The following is a 14,575-nucleotide window of genomic DNA, read 5'->3' on the forward strand; positions in this document are numbered from 1 at the left end:
AATTGCTCAAAAATAGCAAGACCAAATCTAACAGACCGCCCTCTGTGCTTGTTACCAATTAAGTACAATCCTGCAGTCAAAAACTGGGGAAAACACTATATACGCAAAAATTGGAAAATAATTGAAAAAGATAAACAATGTTCTAAAATATTCCCAATGCCTCCTATCATTGGATACAAGCGAAATAGAAACTTAAATGAGCTCTTAAACTCGAATAGATAGCATATCAATTAACAAATCAGACAATGCGTGATAGCGGGAAGCATATGCAAAGCTGATAACAGAAAACAGGTGGCGGTCAATTACCGGTTCCCAATACTCTAAACAAACAACCAATGCGCTTTCTCTGATGCCACGTGCATTAACTCTCCCAGTGCGATTATGTGACGGTCGCCCCACCCCCTTCAAAGGAATCTCAACTGCAGCTCTATCTTAGAGCTGTTTAGTACAACATGTACCACAAAACAACACGAGCAAATAATTTAAGCTTGCATAAAATGTGCCCGAAACACCGATTCAGGTGTCATATTATCTTCCGTTGGCACACATGGTTCTGGGTTTCAAGTGCCAACTGTATCTACACGTGCTGATTTTTCTATATACTGTCAAGAATTTGTGTTATAGACAAGCGTCTGGATGATCGAGATTGCAAATAATGACGAAAAAGTAGTAGCATATAATCAGAGACATATAAGAGAGGGACCGCTGACTCTTTCGGAGCACTCTATATTTTTCATGACGTTTCAAAAATTCGAGTTCCGAATGGAAAATCATCTTCCGATTTTCGCAGCGCCCTCACCGGGAGGCATAGAAACTATAAACAGTATGGCGTTTCATCATAAGAATGGGTAGAAAACATCGCTAAAACTTCAATTTTATGCAAAATTTACTTTTGGCATTAATCGTAGGAGTTTAAGATACTTTCGTTTGTATCATGTGTATGACGACAAAGAATTGAGAACAAATTTAAATACAGTAAATAGATGAAATCCATCTAACCCATGTCTCGAGTTGCATTTGTTCAGTCTGTCTTTTAAAAACTATTACAATAAAAATACACTATAAAGTGTATTTTATAGTGTAAGATGAGACCAATTATGACGAGCTCATTTGTTTGTTATGTTGATTTTGCAGTTGCATGTATTAATTACTTGTTTTTTAATACATACATAGGTGTTACAGCTGTGTTGGGTTTCAGGTTGGTGTATGACAGTTTGTTGTGTGTTTTTAGACTTTCATTAAATAATTATTTTTAAAAAAGGCCGAAATTAATGTTTTTTAGTGTATTATATTGCTGTTTAGAAAAATAAATCTATATCATTATGTTTTTGATTTTTTTAACTACATATCTACATTATTTTGGCATTAAAAAACAAAACAAAATAGGCTACAGTTAAAAAATGCACCATCCTGAAACCAGGCTAATGTTGTAACATGAATCTAGTCCAGCAACTCATACATTGTAAGATTTACTGGTTTTTAAAACAATGTTTAAGTGCTAGACTAGTGCTAATTTTTACATGCGGTATTTAAAAAAATTAAAATATACACTACCCCATGATGCTTTCACATAAGTTTCAGCTTTCCTGACCCAGCCACAGGTGCTTGAGGACAGGACCACCCCCTCCCCTAATATAGCACCCCCGGGCCTATTAGAATTTTTTCACATAAATTTAATATATATGGAAGATACATTTGTGATATAATCTATCCTATCAATTCAGAAAATTTGCTTAAACCAACATTTTATGAAAAATTTCTAACCACTCTCTATAGTTGATTTTTATATATAGAATGTAGGGTAGATTTTATAGAACATTTGTTTTAGGTAATTTTTCGATTAGTTAACGTTGGTATAGATCTTATCACAAATATGCCAATGGAAGATTATTTATAATAAAAAAAGTTGAAAAAGCCCAGGGGTCTATATTGAAAGGGGGGGGGGGTTCCTGTCGTCAAGCACCTGTGGACCCAGTAGTTCCTGAGAAATTCTAAAGTTTTTTCCTATATATTTCCATGTAAAACTTGGATTCTAAATCATGGCCCCATTCTACCCCTGGGGTCATAAATTGAACAATTTAGAATCTACACTACCCCAGATGCTTTCACACAAGTTTTTCTGGCTGTGGTTCTTAAGAAAAAGAATTTTTCCTTTTATATTACATTCATGTATAACTTAACTTCCTTATTGTGACCCTGCCCTACCTCCAGGGGTCATGATTAAATAATATAGAATTTGCACTACCTTAGGATGCTTCCACATAGGTTTCAGGTTTTCTGGTCCAGTGGTTCTTCAACTTGAGAAGAAGATTTTTAAAGTTTTTTTTTCCTATATATTTCTATGTAAAACTTTGATTCCTTAGTGTGGCCTGGCCCAACTCGGGGGATCATGATTTGAACAATTTAGATTCTACACTAATCCCAAGATGCTTCCACAGTTTTTACTTTCTGGCCCAGTGGTTCGTGAATTTTTTTTCAAGACCCCACCCTATTTTTGTCTCTTCTTGAATATCTCCCTTTGTAGGGATCTTGGCCCTTCATTTTAACAATTCAAACTCCCCTTCAACCAGGGATGCTTTGTACCAGTTTGTTTAAATTGACCCAGAGGTACTTGAGAAGAATTCGAAATTGTGAAAATTTTAGTTGGACATACAACAGACAAAATGTCATTAGAAAAGCTCACTTGAGCCTAAAAACTAGGTGTTCAAAAAATACAAAAATATGCATTGGCTAAGTTTGATTTATTGTCATACATTTAGGCCTTGTACATGTACATGTAGTATATTTTAGTTTATACATGTTTACATGCATCACATAGAAATTTGAAATGTTCATCACACATTTCTTTACTCAGAATTTACAGTCCAAGGAGTGGGAAAATGTTTGGAAAGAATATTCATTAATTAAATTCTTGGAGGTCTTAATTCTTTTTTTTTTTTACAAATACCATGGAGAGAGATGGCTCAGAAAAAACATAAAAGTTTCTGATATTATTTCTTATTCATTTGCAGTATTGTTGAAAAACCACACAACATGTCAATGTTTGTTTCAGTGCCGTTTTGAGCGTGGCTATGTTTTATGCAGCAACACAATTTTAAGCTTTACAGCTTACTGAACAACTATTTGTTGTCTTATTGTCTTATTCATCCTTAGATCTCACTTAACACACCCTTATGGAGCAGGTCAAGGTCTTTTGGGAAAACAACTTCAGAATCTTGTAGAATCAATCATGAGAGGTACTGTTACTCTGAAAATATGAAAAAGGCAAAATCAATAAAGAAAAGAATTTAATAGCCCCATGAAATATACTGTAAAACCTGGGATAATAATTGTTCATTATTTAGTATATTTAAAAAAAAACTACAAAAGAAGTAAAAAAAAAAAGATCAACAATCCCCATGAAACAAGGACACCGCAAGGCGGAGCATCCCCTCGCAAAGAACATATAAGATTATCACTCTATAAATCAAAGTAATACATGTACAATATTGTAGGCCTTTCAACTAATTTTTCAAGTTGCACATATGGTAAAAAACATTGTATAGATAGATTTATAGGTACATGAAATTATCAAAAAAGATAATAACTTATGCATACTTTTAATTACATCATTAAAAAGTTTAATCATTTATAATAGACTTTTTTCGATGTTGTGTTTAAGGACTGGTAACTCAGGTGTGAAAAATAACCAACTTAGTGCTGATTTATGAGTTACCGTTTATAGGAATGACATATAGGCTGCTTCAGCATTGGTATTGTTATATACACAAAAGGGTTCCTTACATTGTTTTGTACACAAAAAGTTTTGACCAAGAGAAAGAGAATGCCTTCACTCTACCTGAAATAACAGGGTCAAATGAATGGAGAACAGACTATATTCAATAGTTTTAACTCTCTTTGACGATTATTATGAAGAAGAAAATTTAATGTCATGTTTTTGTGTTCGCGCTTTTTCGCTTCCTGTGTAAATATATATATTTTTACAAGTAAATGCAACAATTGATCGTCTTATTTGTGTAACTGTTACGAAGCACGAAGGGGAACAACCGAGTATAAAAATTTAATTAGGTTAGAACTGAGAAGGAGGGTAGATTTCACTTTTTATTTTAATTAAAAATTTTAATTATATGAAGTAAACCGGTGTCCGCAACTATACAGTAAATAAGTTTAACATTGGTGCTAAATTTTAAAACCACTGGATTCTACAGAGAGCAAAGAAACACTTGGGAAATGCTAAAAACTGCCTAGCGTGTAAACAGTTAGATACCCCGAGCCTGCTCTAAACAAGTTTCAGCAGTGAGTTATCGTTCATAACACCGACCCCTAGCGGCAGTTGAAAGGCCTAAATATTGTACATGTATTCGATATTGATCCTGATGCAAATTTTGATGTAAATAACACACGTTTACAGTCATGTGAAGCAAAATCATACGTTTAAAAACATTATTGTGATATAAATGAGTAAAAATTGCCACATACTTAATAGATTTATGGTGGTCAGGATAAATTCACCCATATGCATTCTTCATTTCCTCTGCTTGCAATCTGTAGTTGTTGAGAAGAGTGATTTCTGACATACCTGGAGATTACATGAACAAGTGTTCATCTTTACATGATGTAAAAATTTAACATCCTTATACATTCTTGGATATACAAAAAAGGTAAATAATACATCTCAATACTATGATCAAGTCTTTAAAATGTTGAGAAACTCTAGGCCCCTTTTGTGGGAAGGAATTTCAGTTTCTGGGAAAAATCTCAGTTGAGCAAATAAAAAAAAGGAAAAGAAAAACATTTGAGTTTTAAATAATATTTATTTAAGGGAAACATTAAAGCAAAGGCAGTTTCTAATGTTCGAATAGCACATACAAGTATTATACTGAGGGGGGGGGTGTCCAAAACATATACAGTGTACCCATTTACTGTTGAAAATGTACACTAAAAGTTAACCCCCCCCCCACCGGCCCCTCCAACAAAAAATACTATTAGTAATTTTCTACAGATTGTTCTGACAAATTCCTTCCCTTTTTATTTGTTTTTTTTCCAATTTTTTTTTTTCCCATATTAATTGTCCTACATAAAATTTCATTTACATTCCCCCCCCCCCCTTTAAAACGAAACGTGCCTGTATACTTGCTAATTTTTCCTCCTTGCTCACCGGTTCCTAAGGGCCTGAGTCTACAATGTTTATGAAGATAAAAGGAGCAACTTTTCAACAGGAGAACATTTTTATTCAGAATTAATAATGTTGTACCGACAACGACAAGATGTAAACATCATGATGCATGGTCTCATGTTATATGTGTTATCTTTTTAATTTCTCTTTATAGCTGCAAAAATACATCATAGATATCCACCTTATGTAAATTATTATTGACGTGCAGGCTTTAAATAGTAAAATATACAATATATTAGCAATATTTACCCCAAAGTCTGCGATGAAAACACTGCAGCTAATACGACCGTAAGTCTTTCTATGCCCTCCCGGTGAGGGCGCTGCGAAAACATGAAGATAATTTGGCGCGAAAATGAGTTAGCGGTCCCTCTCTTATATGTCTCTGATATAATGAAAAGTATATAGTGTAATGAAAAGTAGTATAATGAAAAGAAGTATAATGAAAAGTAGTATAATGACAAAATACCATCACATAATGACAAAATACCAGCATATAATGATAAAATACTAGCATTTATTGACAAAATACCATCATATAAAAACAAAATACCATCATAAAATGACAAAATACCATCATATAATGATAAAATACTATCATATAATGACAAAGTACCAGCATATAATGAAAGTTCTCCTCATAAGGCAGTGACGGCGTACCATATACTTCATCGATCTCTCTTGAAGATATTCAAACTTAAATAAGTATTCTCTATGATACTCTTTTCTGCAGTCATTCAATAAAATTTCTTTTTTTTTTTGACAAATATTTTTGCGTGGGAACCGAGAATATATTTTTTGGCGTCAGATTAGCAAAAAAGGTACCAATATGACTTTAAATAACTGACCAATTATCTGACTGAGAATATTGTTATGGATAAGTACAAATACTACAGGGACTTTACGCTTGAAAAAAGTGGATATCGAAACGGCACAAAGACCATTTTACCATCCATTTCTTAAATGAAAAGCATTTTTAAAAATTTCTATTATTTTCATGCTCACAATGATAAACTATTCATTTCTTAGATAAACAGTGACACACTGTTTAGTTTTCTCAAATTCTAACGGCAAAGTGAGTTGCATCTGTATTAATTCTCTTGTCGGTGAATACAACTGTCAGCTGAATTTTTTGACAAAAACACGTGATCACGAGAATAGAAATGTAAAAAATGTTTTGTCTATTTAAATCGAAAGAGATACTGCTCGTTACCCTAACCCTTGAAGCATCTGTGTTCTGAACTTGTCACAAACTACATTTTATCAAACTTGTTTATTCTTGTTAACAACAAATTAAAACGCCGATGAGTTCTTTAATAGCTTCTTAATTATTCTTGTATTTTGTTCATATTAAGAACATTTTTATTTTGCACTCCATTGGCTTGATCATGCAGCAATGTACCTTCATCACCTGCATACGGAGTGTACATATCTCAATTGATTCGATATGCAAGAGCATGCTCTACGTATGTATAATTTATAAAAAGAGGTAAATTATTGACAAGCAATTTGATGAAACAAGAATATCAACAGTCTTGTTTAAAGTCATCATTACGTAAATTCTATGGTCCATACAATGACCTTATCAGCAAAATCAATTTTATCATTGAGTCAAATGCTGACTGACGTTTTTCATACTAATTGTTAGTCCATTATTTATACAAGGAAATGAGGGATTTTTCATTTATTTCCTGATCATGACAAGGAGCACATGGCGGGTGTGACCGGTCAGCAGGAGATGCTCACTCCTCCATGGCTCCTGATTTCACCTCTAATATTTTGGAGGTCCATGTTTGCCCTTCTCTTATTTTGTACTGTTTTATGGACTGAGATATTGAATACTTTTCGTTATCTCCATATCCTTCCATCATAGACTAACCTGAATCACGCGTTCGAGGTAAAATTTGAACAAGTTTTGTTTAAAAAGAAAAAAGAAAATAAAGTCTAGCAAGCTATATATGTTTGTGTGATAAATTATCGTAAGTGACTAAGGTATAAACAGTTTGCCACTGCCTTTCCTCTGAAAGTGTAAATGAGCGCGATTCTATGGGAGGAAATACGCCATGTAATATTCGAAGTAAGATACCTAGTGTTATTAACATAAGTACTATGGGGTAAAATTTTATTGCCGAAAGAAATAGCCATATAAGGCAATTACAATTTGTCAGTGCAGGAGATATTACACATTTTTACCATCGATGCTTATCTGTCGCTAGTGAGCTCTAATTTTCGGCGTAAATTATGATAAGATATTTTGTTATTTTACCCCCTTCCCCTTAAGTCGCCATCTTCTTCTGTTGAAAATCATGAAAGACTTTCAGAGATGCTTGGAAACACATTTTTCACTAGACATGTTTTCAAAAGAAAGAGACTATAGCAATTTCCTGTTTTCTGCCTATTTTATTCATAAAACCGGTTCTACCCTATAACCTATAAATAGGTCAACCTTAACCACATGTCTTGAATTTAAATCACAATAACAATAGTAGGGGTGCAGTTGAAGATACCATTTACGCTAGGAAAATGTATGGAAGCTCCTTTACGATATAAATAATTATTTAGCTCAACATTTATTTCAACAAAAATAACAGGTTATTTCTATGCACATATAAGTTGTCGTTAAAGAAAACGACAATCACTCTACTCTCAACTCCCAGCCTTTACATGTAAGTGTACCTTACACCATACCTAGACCATAAGAAAGGTTTTCTTATCTTTTATCAATTTTGTACCTCCAGGCATAATATAGGTTGTATAAATGTCCAAGTAAACCGTCAACTGTGAAAATCAGTGCTTTTCGTAAAAGTCCATATGGAATTCATGCCTTAGTTCAAACAAAAAGTTATATATTATATGTATTTCATATACCTTGTACTTTCTATAAAGTGCTGCTGCTTGCAATACAATTTGCATTTTACTAGGATTAATTTCATGTATTGACGCCACAGTAAAAAAAATTCAGAAAAGCAGCAGAATTTTTCATACCTAAAACGTTCTTCATTTTTATTCAAAAATGGTTAAAATCTATTCAGTGTATGTCCTTGCAAAAATGTGATTTAATAAATCAAGCAACTCGTTGTGAAAATCCTAAACCTGTACACAAAAAACTGTAAAATTATTGAAATATATACATTATCTAAATAATTATTTAATGATCGCATTAAACTAAGATTTAACATTAAAATTACCTCCTTATCTAAAATATGTAAATAATATTCTGTTTAATGGAAAAAACTACATTTTTCATAAAAAAAACTTGATCTGCCTATCACAGCACATACAAAACGTCATTTTTACAAATATGATGCCATGCCGACAAGTTAATTGTGTTGAGTGCTTTGTTTGTAACATGCTGTGTGTGATCTAACTAGCAACTTATCTAAAAGCCGCTTGATCCGAAACAGGCACAATAAAAGTACTTCATTACATAGAAAATATATTAAAAAAAATTTATATAATAGTTTATTACAACATACAATAAGGAAAACATCGATCAAAAACCTTATTGACAAACAGAAGTTTCTGACGGGAAGTTAAGATCTGTCGTTAAGTCACCTTTGAAAAAAAATTATCGGCTATATCTAAATGATGAAAAACAAACCCGAGTATTTTTTTTTCATCAGTGAAAGCCTTAGACATAATACCACGGTATATCTTTTAATAAAAATTCAGAAATTAACTGAATATAATCCTTAGTGATTTTTATATTAATATGCACATTAAAAAAGAAAGAAGGAAAATCAGATATTTTAAAGATTTTGGGGAGTTGAACTATGTTCAATCTCCCATGGTCATCACGTATTTAACATGCGCAGTAATTTGTGTTGATTACATAGAGACGAAATCGAGGCTACTGTGTCGGCTGATTTACTCCGATGATATTCAACAGAAAACATGCATAAACATCCGCGACAAATAGTTCATGTCATTTTCTCCTGAATTAATCTAATTTCCATAATGTAAGTAAATGTAATGATAAAGTAATCTTATTTTGAATATTAGAATTCGTTCAAAGTACATAATTTATGTAAAACTAAATTATAAAGAACCATGAAAGTTTTTCGTAATGGAACTCATTTTTAGTGTAGCGTCATACACCGAAATAGATACGAACGACAACTCTACATACTGACGGCAAACGTTAAATTTAGTTATATTTAAACTTTACAAGTTTACATGAACATTGTCTTGGTTAAATTGAATTCGTTAATACATAAAAACTTTAGGAAACATGCGTATATTACTTAATCGGCAGTATCACCTGCCAAAAGCGGTAAAACTAGTACTCTGTTATAAATATTAAAACCAAAAACAGACACCAATGTTTTCGTAAAATCGCGATTAAAAACAACAAAATAAAGTATATTTTTATAATAAAAGAAAAACCTCATTTACATACCCGATAATTTGTACGCACACAAACTCTCGCATATACCACTGTTTTTATGTTTTGTCAATAATATTTGTTTTTAACTTGGTATTGCTCTTTTCTTCACAATATTAAAAAAGATTAAGTTATGACGTACTCCATGTATAATGTTCGTGTAATTACATTTTTATTCACAGAGAAGTTTTATACAACAAACCTGTTAGCTCTTAAAAGGATACTGTGTTAAAATCCACATTTTATCAACATTGATATTCCTGCGAAACTGAAATTTTCATAACACATGGGTAAAGGTGCAAAGGAAAAATATATTACAAATTTGAAGACTGAGCAGTGATATAAATGGTTAACCGCCTCTGATATGAATATAATGGCAGTGTGCATGTTTTGCAATGGGAAACCCAAAATATGTGTAGGATGAAGAAGAAATAGAAGCACAACAGCAATATGTAATAAAGGTTCTATGAAAATTTTGTTCAGTGGTGTTACAGGAGTTGCGGTTAAGAGATGGGTATACCTTAAGTGTAACAAATAGATGGACAGAAATCACGATTAAAAAATTCCCTCCTGCTTTTGAAGCATGGGTATTAAAAGGACTAATGTAGGCAGGCAAGCATTATGGCTGATGCATTTTTTAGCTATTCAATGACTCTGAATGTCTTTCTCGATCATGATTGTTCCAACTCAAAAAATATGAAACAGATGTCTGTATTTGAAAATACAAACATAATAATAATTAAGACATGTAATATTGTTCACTCACTTAACCTCCCGATCAAAGATTTTATTTACACCATGTTCAACTCCCATGAGTGCTTTCAGTACTTTGATTTTAAAGGAAGTTTAGTAACGAAGGCTAAAATATTGTCAGTGTACAGTACTTTGTTGTGAAAAAAAACCTGCTCGGATTTGTTCTTTATAATGAGATATAAGCGATAAATTTAATTTTTCAAATGCGATTTCTCGCCATTGCAAAAAGCGATATCGTCATGGAATTATTTTTTATGACCCAACAAAAAATATTTTTTAAAACTTTTTGTGACAGACTCATGTTTACATATTTTGTGCACATGTGCCTAGCAATGCATCTTGCACGTGCCTCTATTCATTACTTTAATTATGCATATGTTTTTATTTGTATCACACTGCAACAGCTGAATTATATAATTGTTCATTTAATCTGCAATTAAGTGCATTGATTTTTAAATGATTCTTTTCTAGAGAGGTCCAGAGTTAGCCTTAGGGCTCTAATTTTATTCTGACCATGGCCATTTTTTATATTTTAGTTTCATTGGTTTTTTAGTGATGTCCTATGCTTTTCGATCGGTTTTTGCTTTTCCCTTCAAGTTTTCTTTTGTGTTTTTTGATCAATTCTTGCTTGGTTGCCACATATAATGGAAGTGTAGTTTTGTCATTGAGTTAACTTGTTTTACATATCAGACATTGACATTGAGACATACATTTCCACCTGCATGGTAAGTAATTCTTTCATACTAATGAGTATTGAGATTCAAATTTTGTTAGATGTGAAATCTGTAATTTTTGCACTTGAATCACTTTTTTAGACATATAAGAATATAAATAACAGTCTTGTTATTTAACATCCGACACAACACAAGTCTATTGCATTTTGATTTTCGGTATCTTTTAAAAGAAAAACACTTTTGGGATATACTTTGACAAAAAATGAAACAATTTATGGACAATATGTTTCAAGAAGAAAAACGATGAAACATTATTTTTAGATAATATGTTGTATGGCATTATTGTATCGCAACATCTATTTTTATCATAAATCTATTTTCAGTATTCGGTTTTTATACTTATTTTTAGCCTGAGGGTTTATCTCTATCTATTTTGTTTAAATATTTGTCCTTGTAATTCATCATTAACCAATGAAATTGCTGAACGGTGATCACGTGGAAGTCACTTTTGTTTTTACCCTAGTATGTGAAGGACGCTCTTAAATAAACAGAGGGATTGTTTGTGTAAAAAATTAATACTTTTGGCCGTAAACTTTAAGCAAAGTAGGAAGTGATGTACGCGGGAGGATTTGTTTTAGCTTAAAGAAGTGATATTGAATGTAAGTGCGATTATTTCCACTCATTTTAGTTTTTCTTATGTGGATTACTTAACCATCGGCGCCCGAGGTACGGACATTAATGAAACTGGTAATTAGTAAACATGGTGGATCCAGCAGTGGTGGGCATTATTGGACATTCATATGTGAGACCTTTAGAACGATTTGTGTTACAAAACTAAGTGTATAAGAACCTGTCGTTGGATGAAGACCTCTACAGAGTTTATTTTCGGGGTCTGGGAGGTTTGACAGTCCGTGGTCTGTCCAACTCGCCAAACCTATGCATGTTTCCTATAGTTCCTACAGTGTGTTTTTTGGACATCGGGAGAAATGATGTTACAACTAGTTCAGCGTTGGACATTGCCAAATACATTGTTTCGTATGTGAATTATCTTGTACATGGACTTGGTGTGGTTAACGTTGTTATTGGACAGCTACTTCGCCGCGACCCAAGGAAATCCCCGGCAGGCTACAACGGACGAGGTTTTCAAAATAAACACGCATTTGGAACTTTTAACGTCTGGACTTCTTCATGTTCACTTTTGGAAGCATAGAGGATTTTGGGCTGACTTGTCCTACCTGGGACGCGATGGAGTCCACTTGAGGGAGGAAACTGGTGCTATTCCTCCAATAATAAATGGTGAAATACATGAGGAGCATTAAATATGTTGTACATCATAGAATACAGAAATTAAAGGCCAGTAGTTATTGAATTTGTTAAGAATATTCACTTGAATGAAGTCAGGCTAATTTATGTGACTTTAAATTTTAAAAAGATTGCAAAACAGCCATAATTCATTTTATGAACATTATAAAAATATGAAGCTTAACCAGGTTCGTACAAGCCTGAGTAAGTTATAATCGCATAAATTTTAATTGTATTTTTAGGCCTGTTTGTTTTCTTAGTATTTTTATTCAGACAGGTGCAGAATTTTCTAAGTGCATTCTAATGCTTGTCTGTTTTGTAAGGAATTTTATTCAAACATGTGCAGAATTTATACTTGTCTGTTTTCTAAGTAATTTTACTCAGACATGAGCAGAATTTCTAATGCTTGTCTGTTTTCTAAGTGAATTTATTTAGACATGTGCAGTATTTATGCTTGTCTGTTTTCTAAGTAATTTTACTCAGACATGCACACAATTTCTTTGTGTATTTTGATGCTTCTCTGTTTTTTTTGTAATTCTATTCAGACATGTGCTGTATTTATGCTTGTCTGTTTTCTAAGTTTTTTACTCAGACATGCGCAGAATTTCTAAGTGTATTCTAATGCTTGTCTGTTTTCTAAGTGAATTTATGCAGACATGTGCAGTATTTATGCTTGTCTGTTTTCTAAGTAATTTTACTCAGACATGAACAGACATGAACAGAATTTCTGTGTATTCTAATGCTTTTCTGTTTTCTAAGTGAAATTATTCAGACATGTGCAGTTCTTATGCCTGTCTGTTTCCTAAGTAATTTTATTCAGAAAAATACAAAAAAATATCTGGTATAATGCTTGTCTGTTTTCTAAGTAATTTTACTCAGACATGAACAGACATGAACAGAATTTCTGTGTATTCTAATGCTTTTCTGTTTTCTAAGTGAAATTATTCAGACATGTGCAGTTCTTATGCCTGTCTGTTTCCTAAGTAATTTTATTCAGAAAAATACAAAAAAAATATCTGGTATAATGCTTGTCTGTTTTCTAAGTAATCTAAGTAATTTGTACAGAATAACAACGGAATCTCCTACAGGCAAATCATTATTTTTATAACCCATGTATAAATCATTTCAGAATAAACCATGCCTAAACGACTGACAGACTCAACACCTAACCCAACAACAAGAAGGATTGCAGCGATTGACTATGACCTGTTAGCGGCAGCTATCATCAAACAGTCTCAAAACTCTAGAAACATTAATAGTGCTTTGAACATATGTGACAACAATAGTGTGAATAGTGCAGAGGTCAATAATGATATTACTTGGGCTTTATGTGACAATACTGCTGCAAATGACAGTGCAAACAGTACCGTAGTACCTGTGTCTGAAGTTTCCATTCAACCATCATCAAACAATGTGATTCAAAAGCCAAAAATCGCTACATTTTCATCAGAGAGTCAAGACATTACAGACTCAGACATCCACTAACATTGCAAACCTAGTTAATGCATTACTACAACAAAACTCAGGTGAGCCAGCAACGTCAAAAATTAAAAATGTTATTCCCATTTCTGATGGTATTCCTCTTGGTGCTGCAACACAACAAAGGATGAAAACCAAAATCTGGGCAAACCAATTTATAAATTTAAGCATTTTGTTGCAGCAGCGAGAGGAACCAATATCCTTAAAGATTTCAACAGGTTCTGTAACAGTACAGCAAGGTTCCTCAAAACCCAAAGCTCCACTGTCTATACAGCAATGGACTGATGCCTTTTTGATATATATGGCTATTTACATTGAGAAGTTCCCAGAACAAGCTCCCCATCTATTAAAGTACTGATTTTTTATCAGGGAAATGAATAAGATGTTAGGAGATAAGGCATGGAGGGTCTATGATGAAAACTTTCGCATGTTAAGAGAATCATCGGATTTATTTTGGCAAAAACCTGTAGAAGAGTTAAGGGTTAAGGCTGCCTCAAGCAATTGTCAATCCCAGCAGCCCTTTTGTACAAATACAGGCAGCAGGTCAACCAAATTTTGTTATGCCTTCAACAATGGTGAAGCTTGTTCATATAACTCCTGTCATTTCATCCACAAGTGTCAATAATGTTCCATGTCACACGCGAGAGTCAATTGTAGAGGGCGAAAACAAAAACAAAGTACAAATACAACAACCAAATCCCAATTTAACACTTCCTTCCAACCAGCTACCATCTCCAGTCAACCCAAAAAATTTAAGTAGATTTTTAATCATTTATGACAAAGAGCTGTCCTCATACCTGATTACTGGCT

At 33.0% G+C, this 14,575-nt stretch overlaps 2 pseudogenes; both read left to right on the forward strand.

The window, feature by feature from the left end:
• Nucleotides 1–11,482: 11,482 nt before the first annotated feature.
• LOC134275902 (uncharacterized) lies at nt 11,483–12,460 on the forward strand (annotated as a pseudogene).
• A 963-nt stretch (nt 12,461–13,423) lies between these two features.
• LOC134275901 (uncharacterized) lies at nt 13,424–14,525 on the forward strand (annotated as a pseudogene).
• Nucleotides 14,526–14,575: the final 50 nt, after the last annotated feature.

The sequence above is a fragment of the Saccostrea cucullata genome, unplaced genomic scaffold (assembly GCF_032062105.1).
Source record: "Saccostrea cucullata isolate Sc308-1 unplaced genomic scaffold, CSIRO_AGI_Scuc_v1 ctg7516, whole genome shotgun sequence".
Classification (NCBI taxonomy): Eukaryota; Metazoa; Mollusca; class Bivalvia; order Ostreida; family Ostreidae; genus Saccostrea; species Saccostrea cuccullata.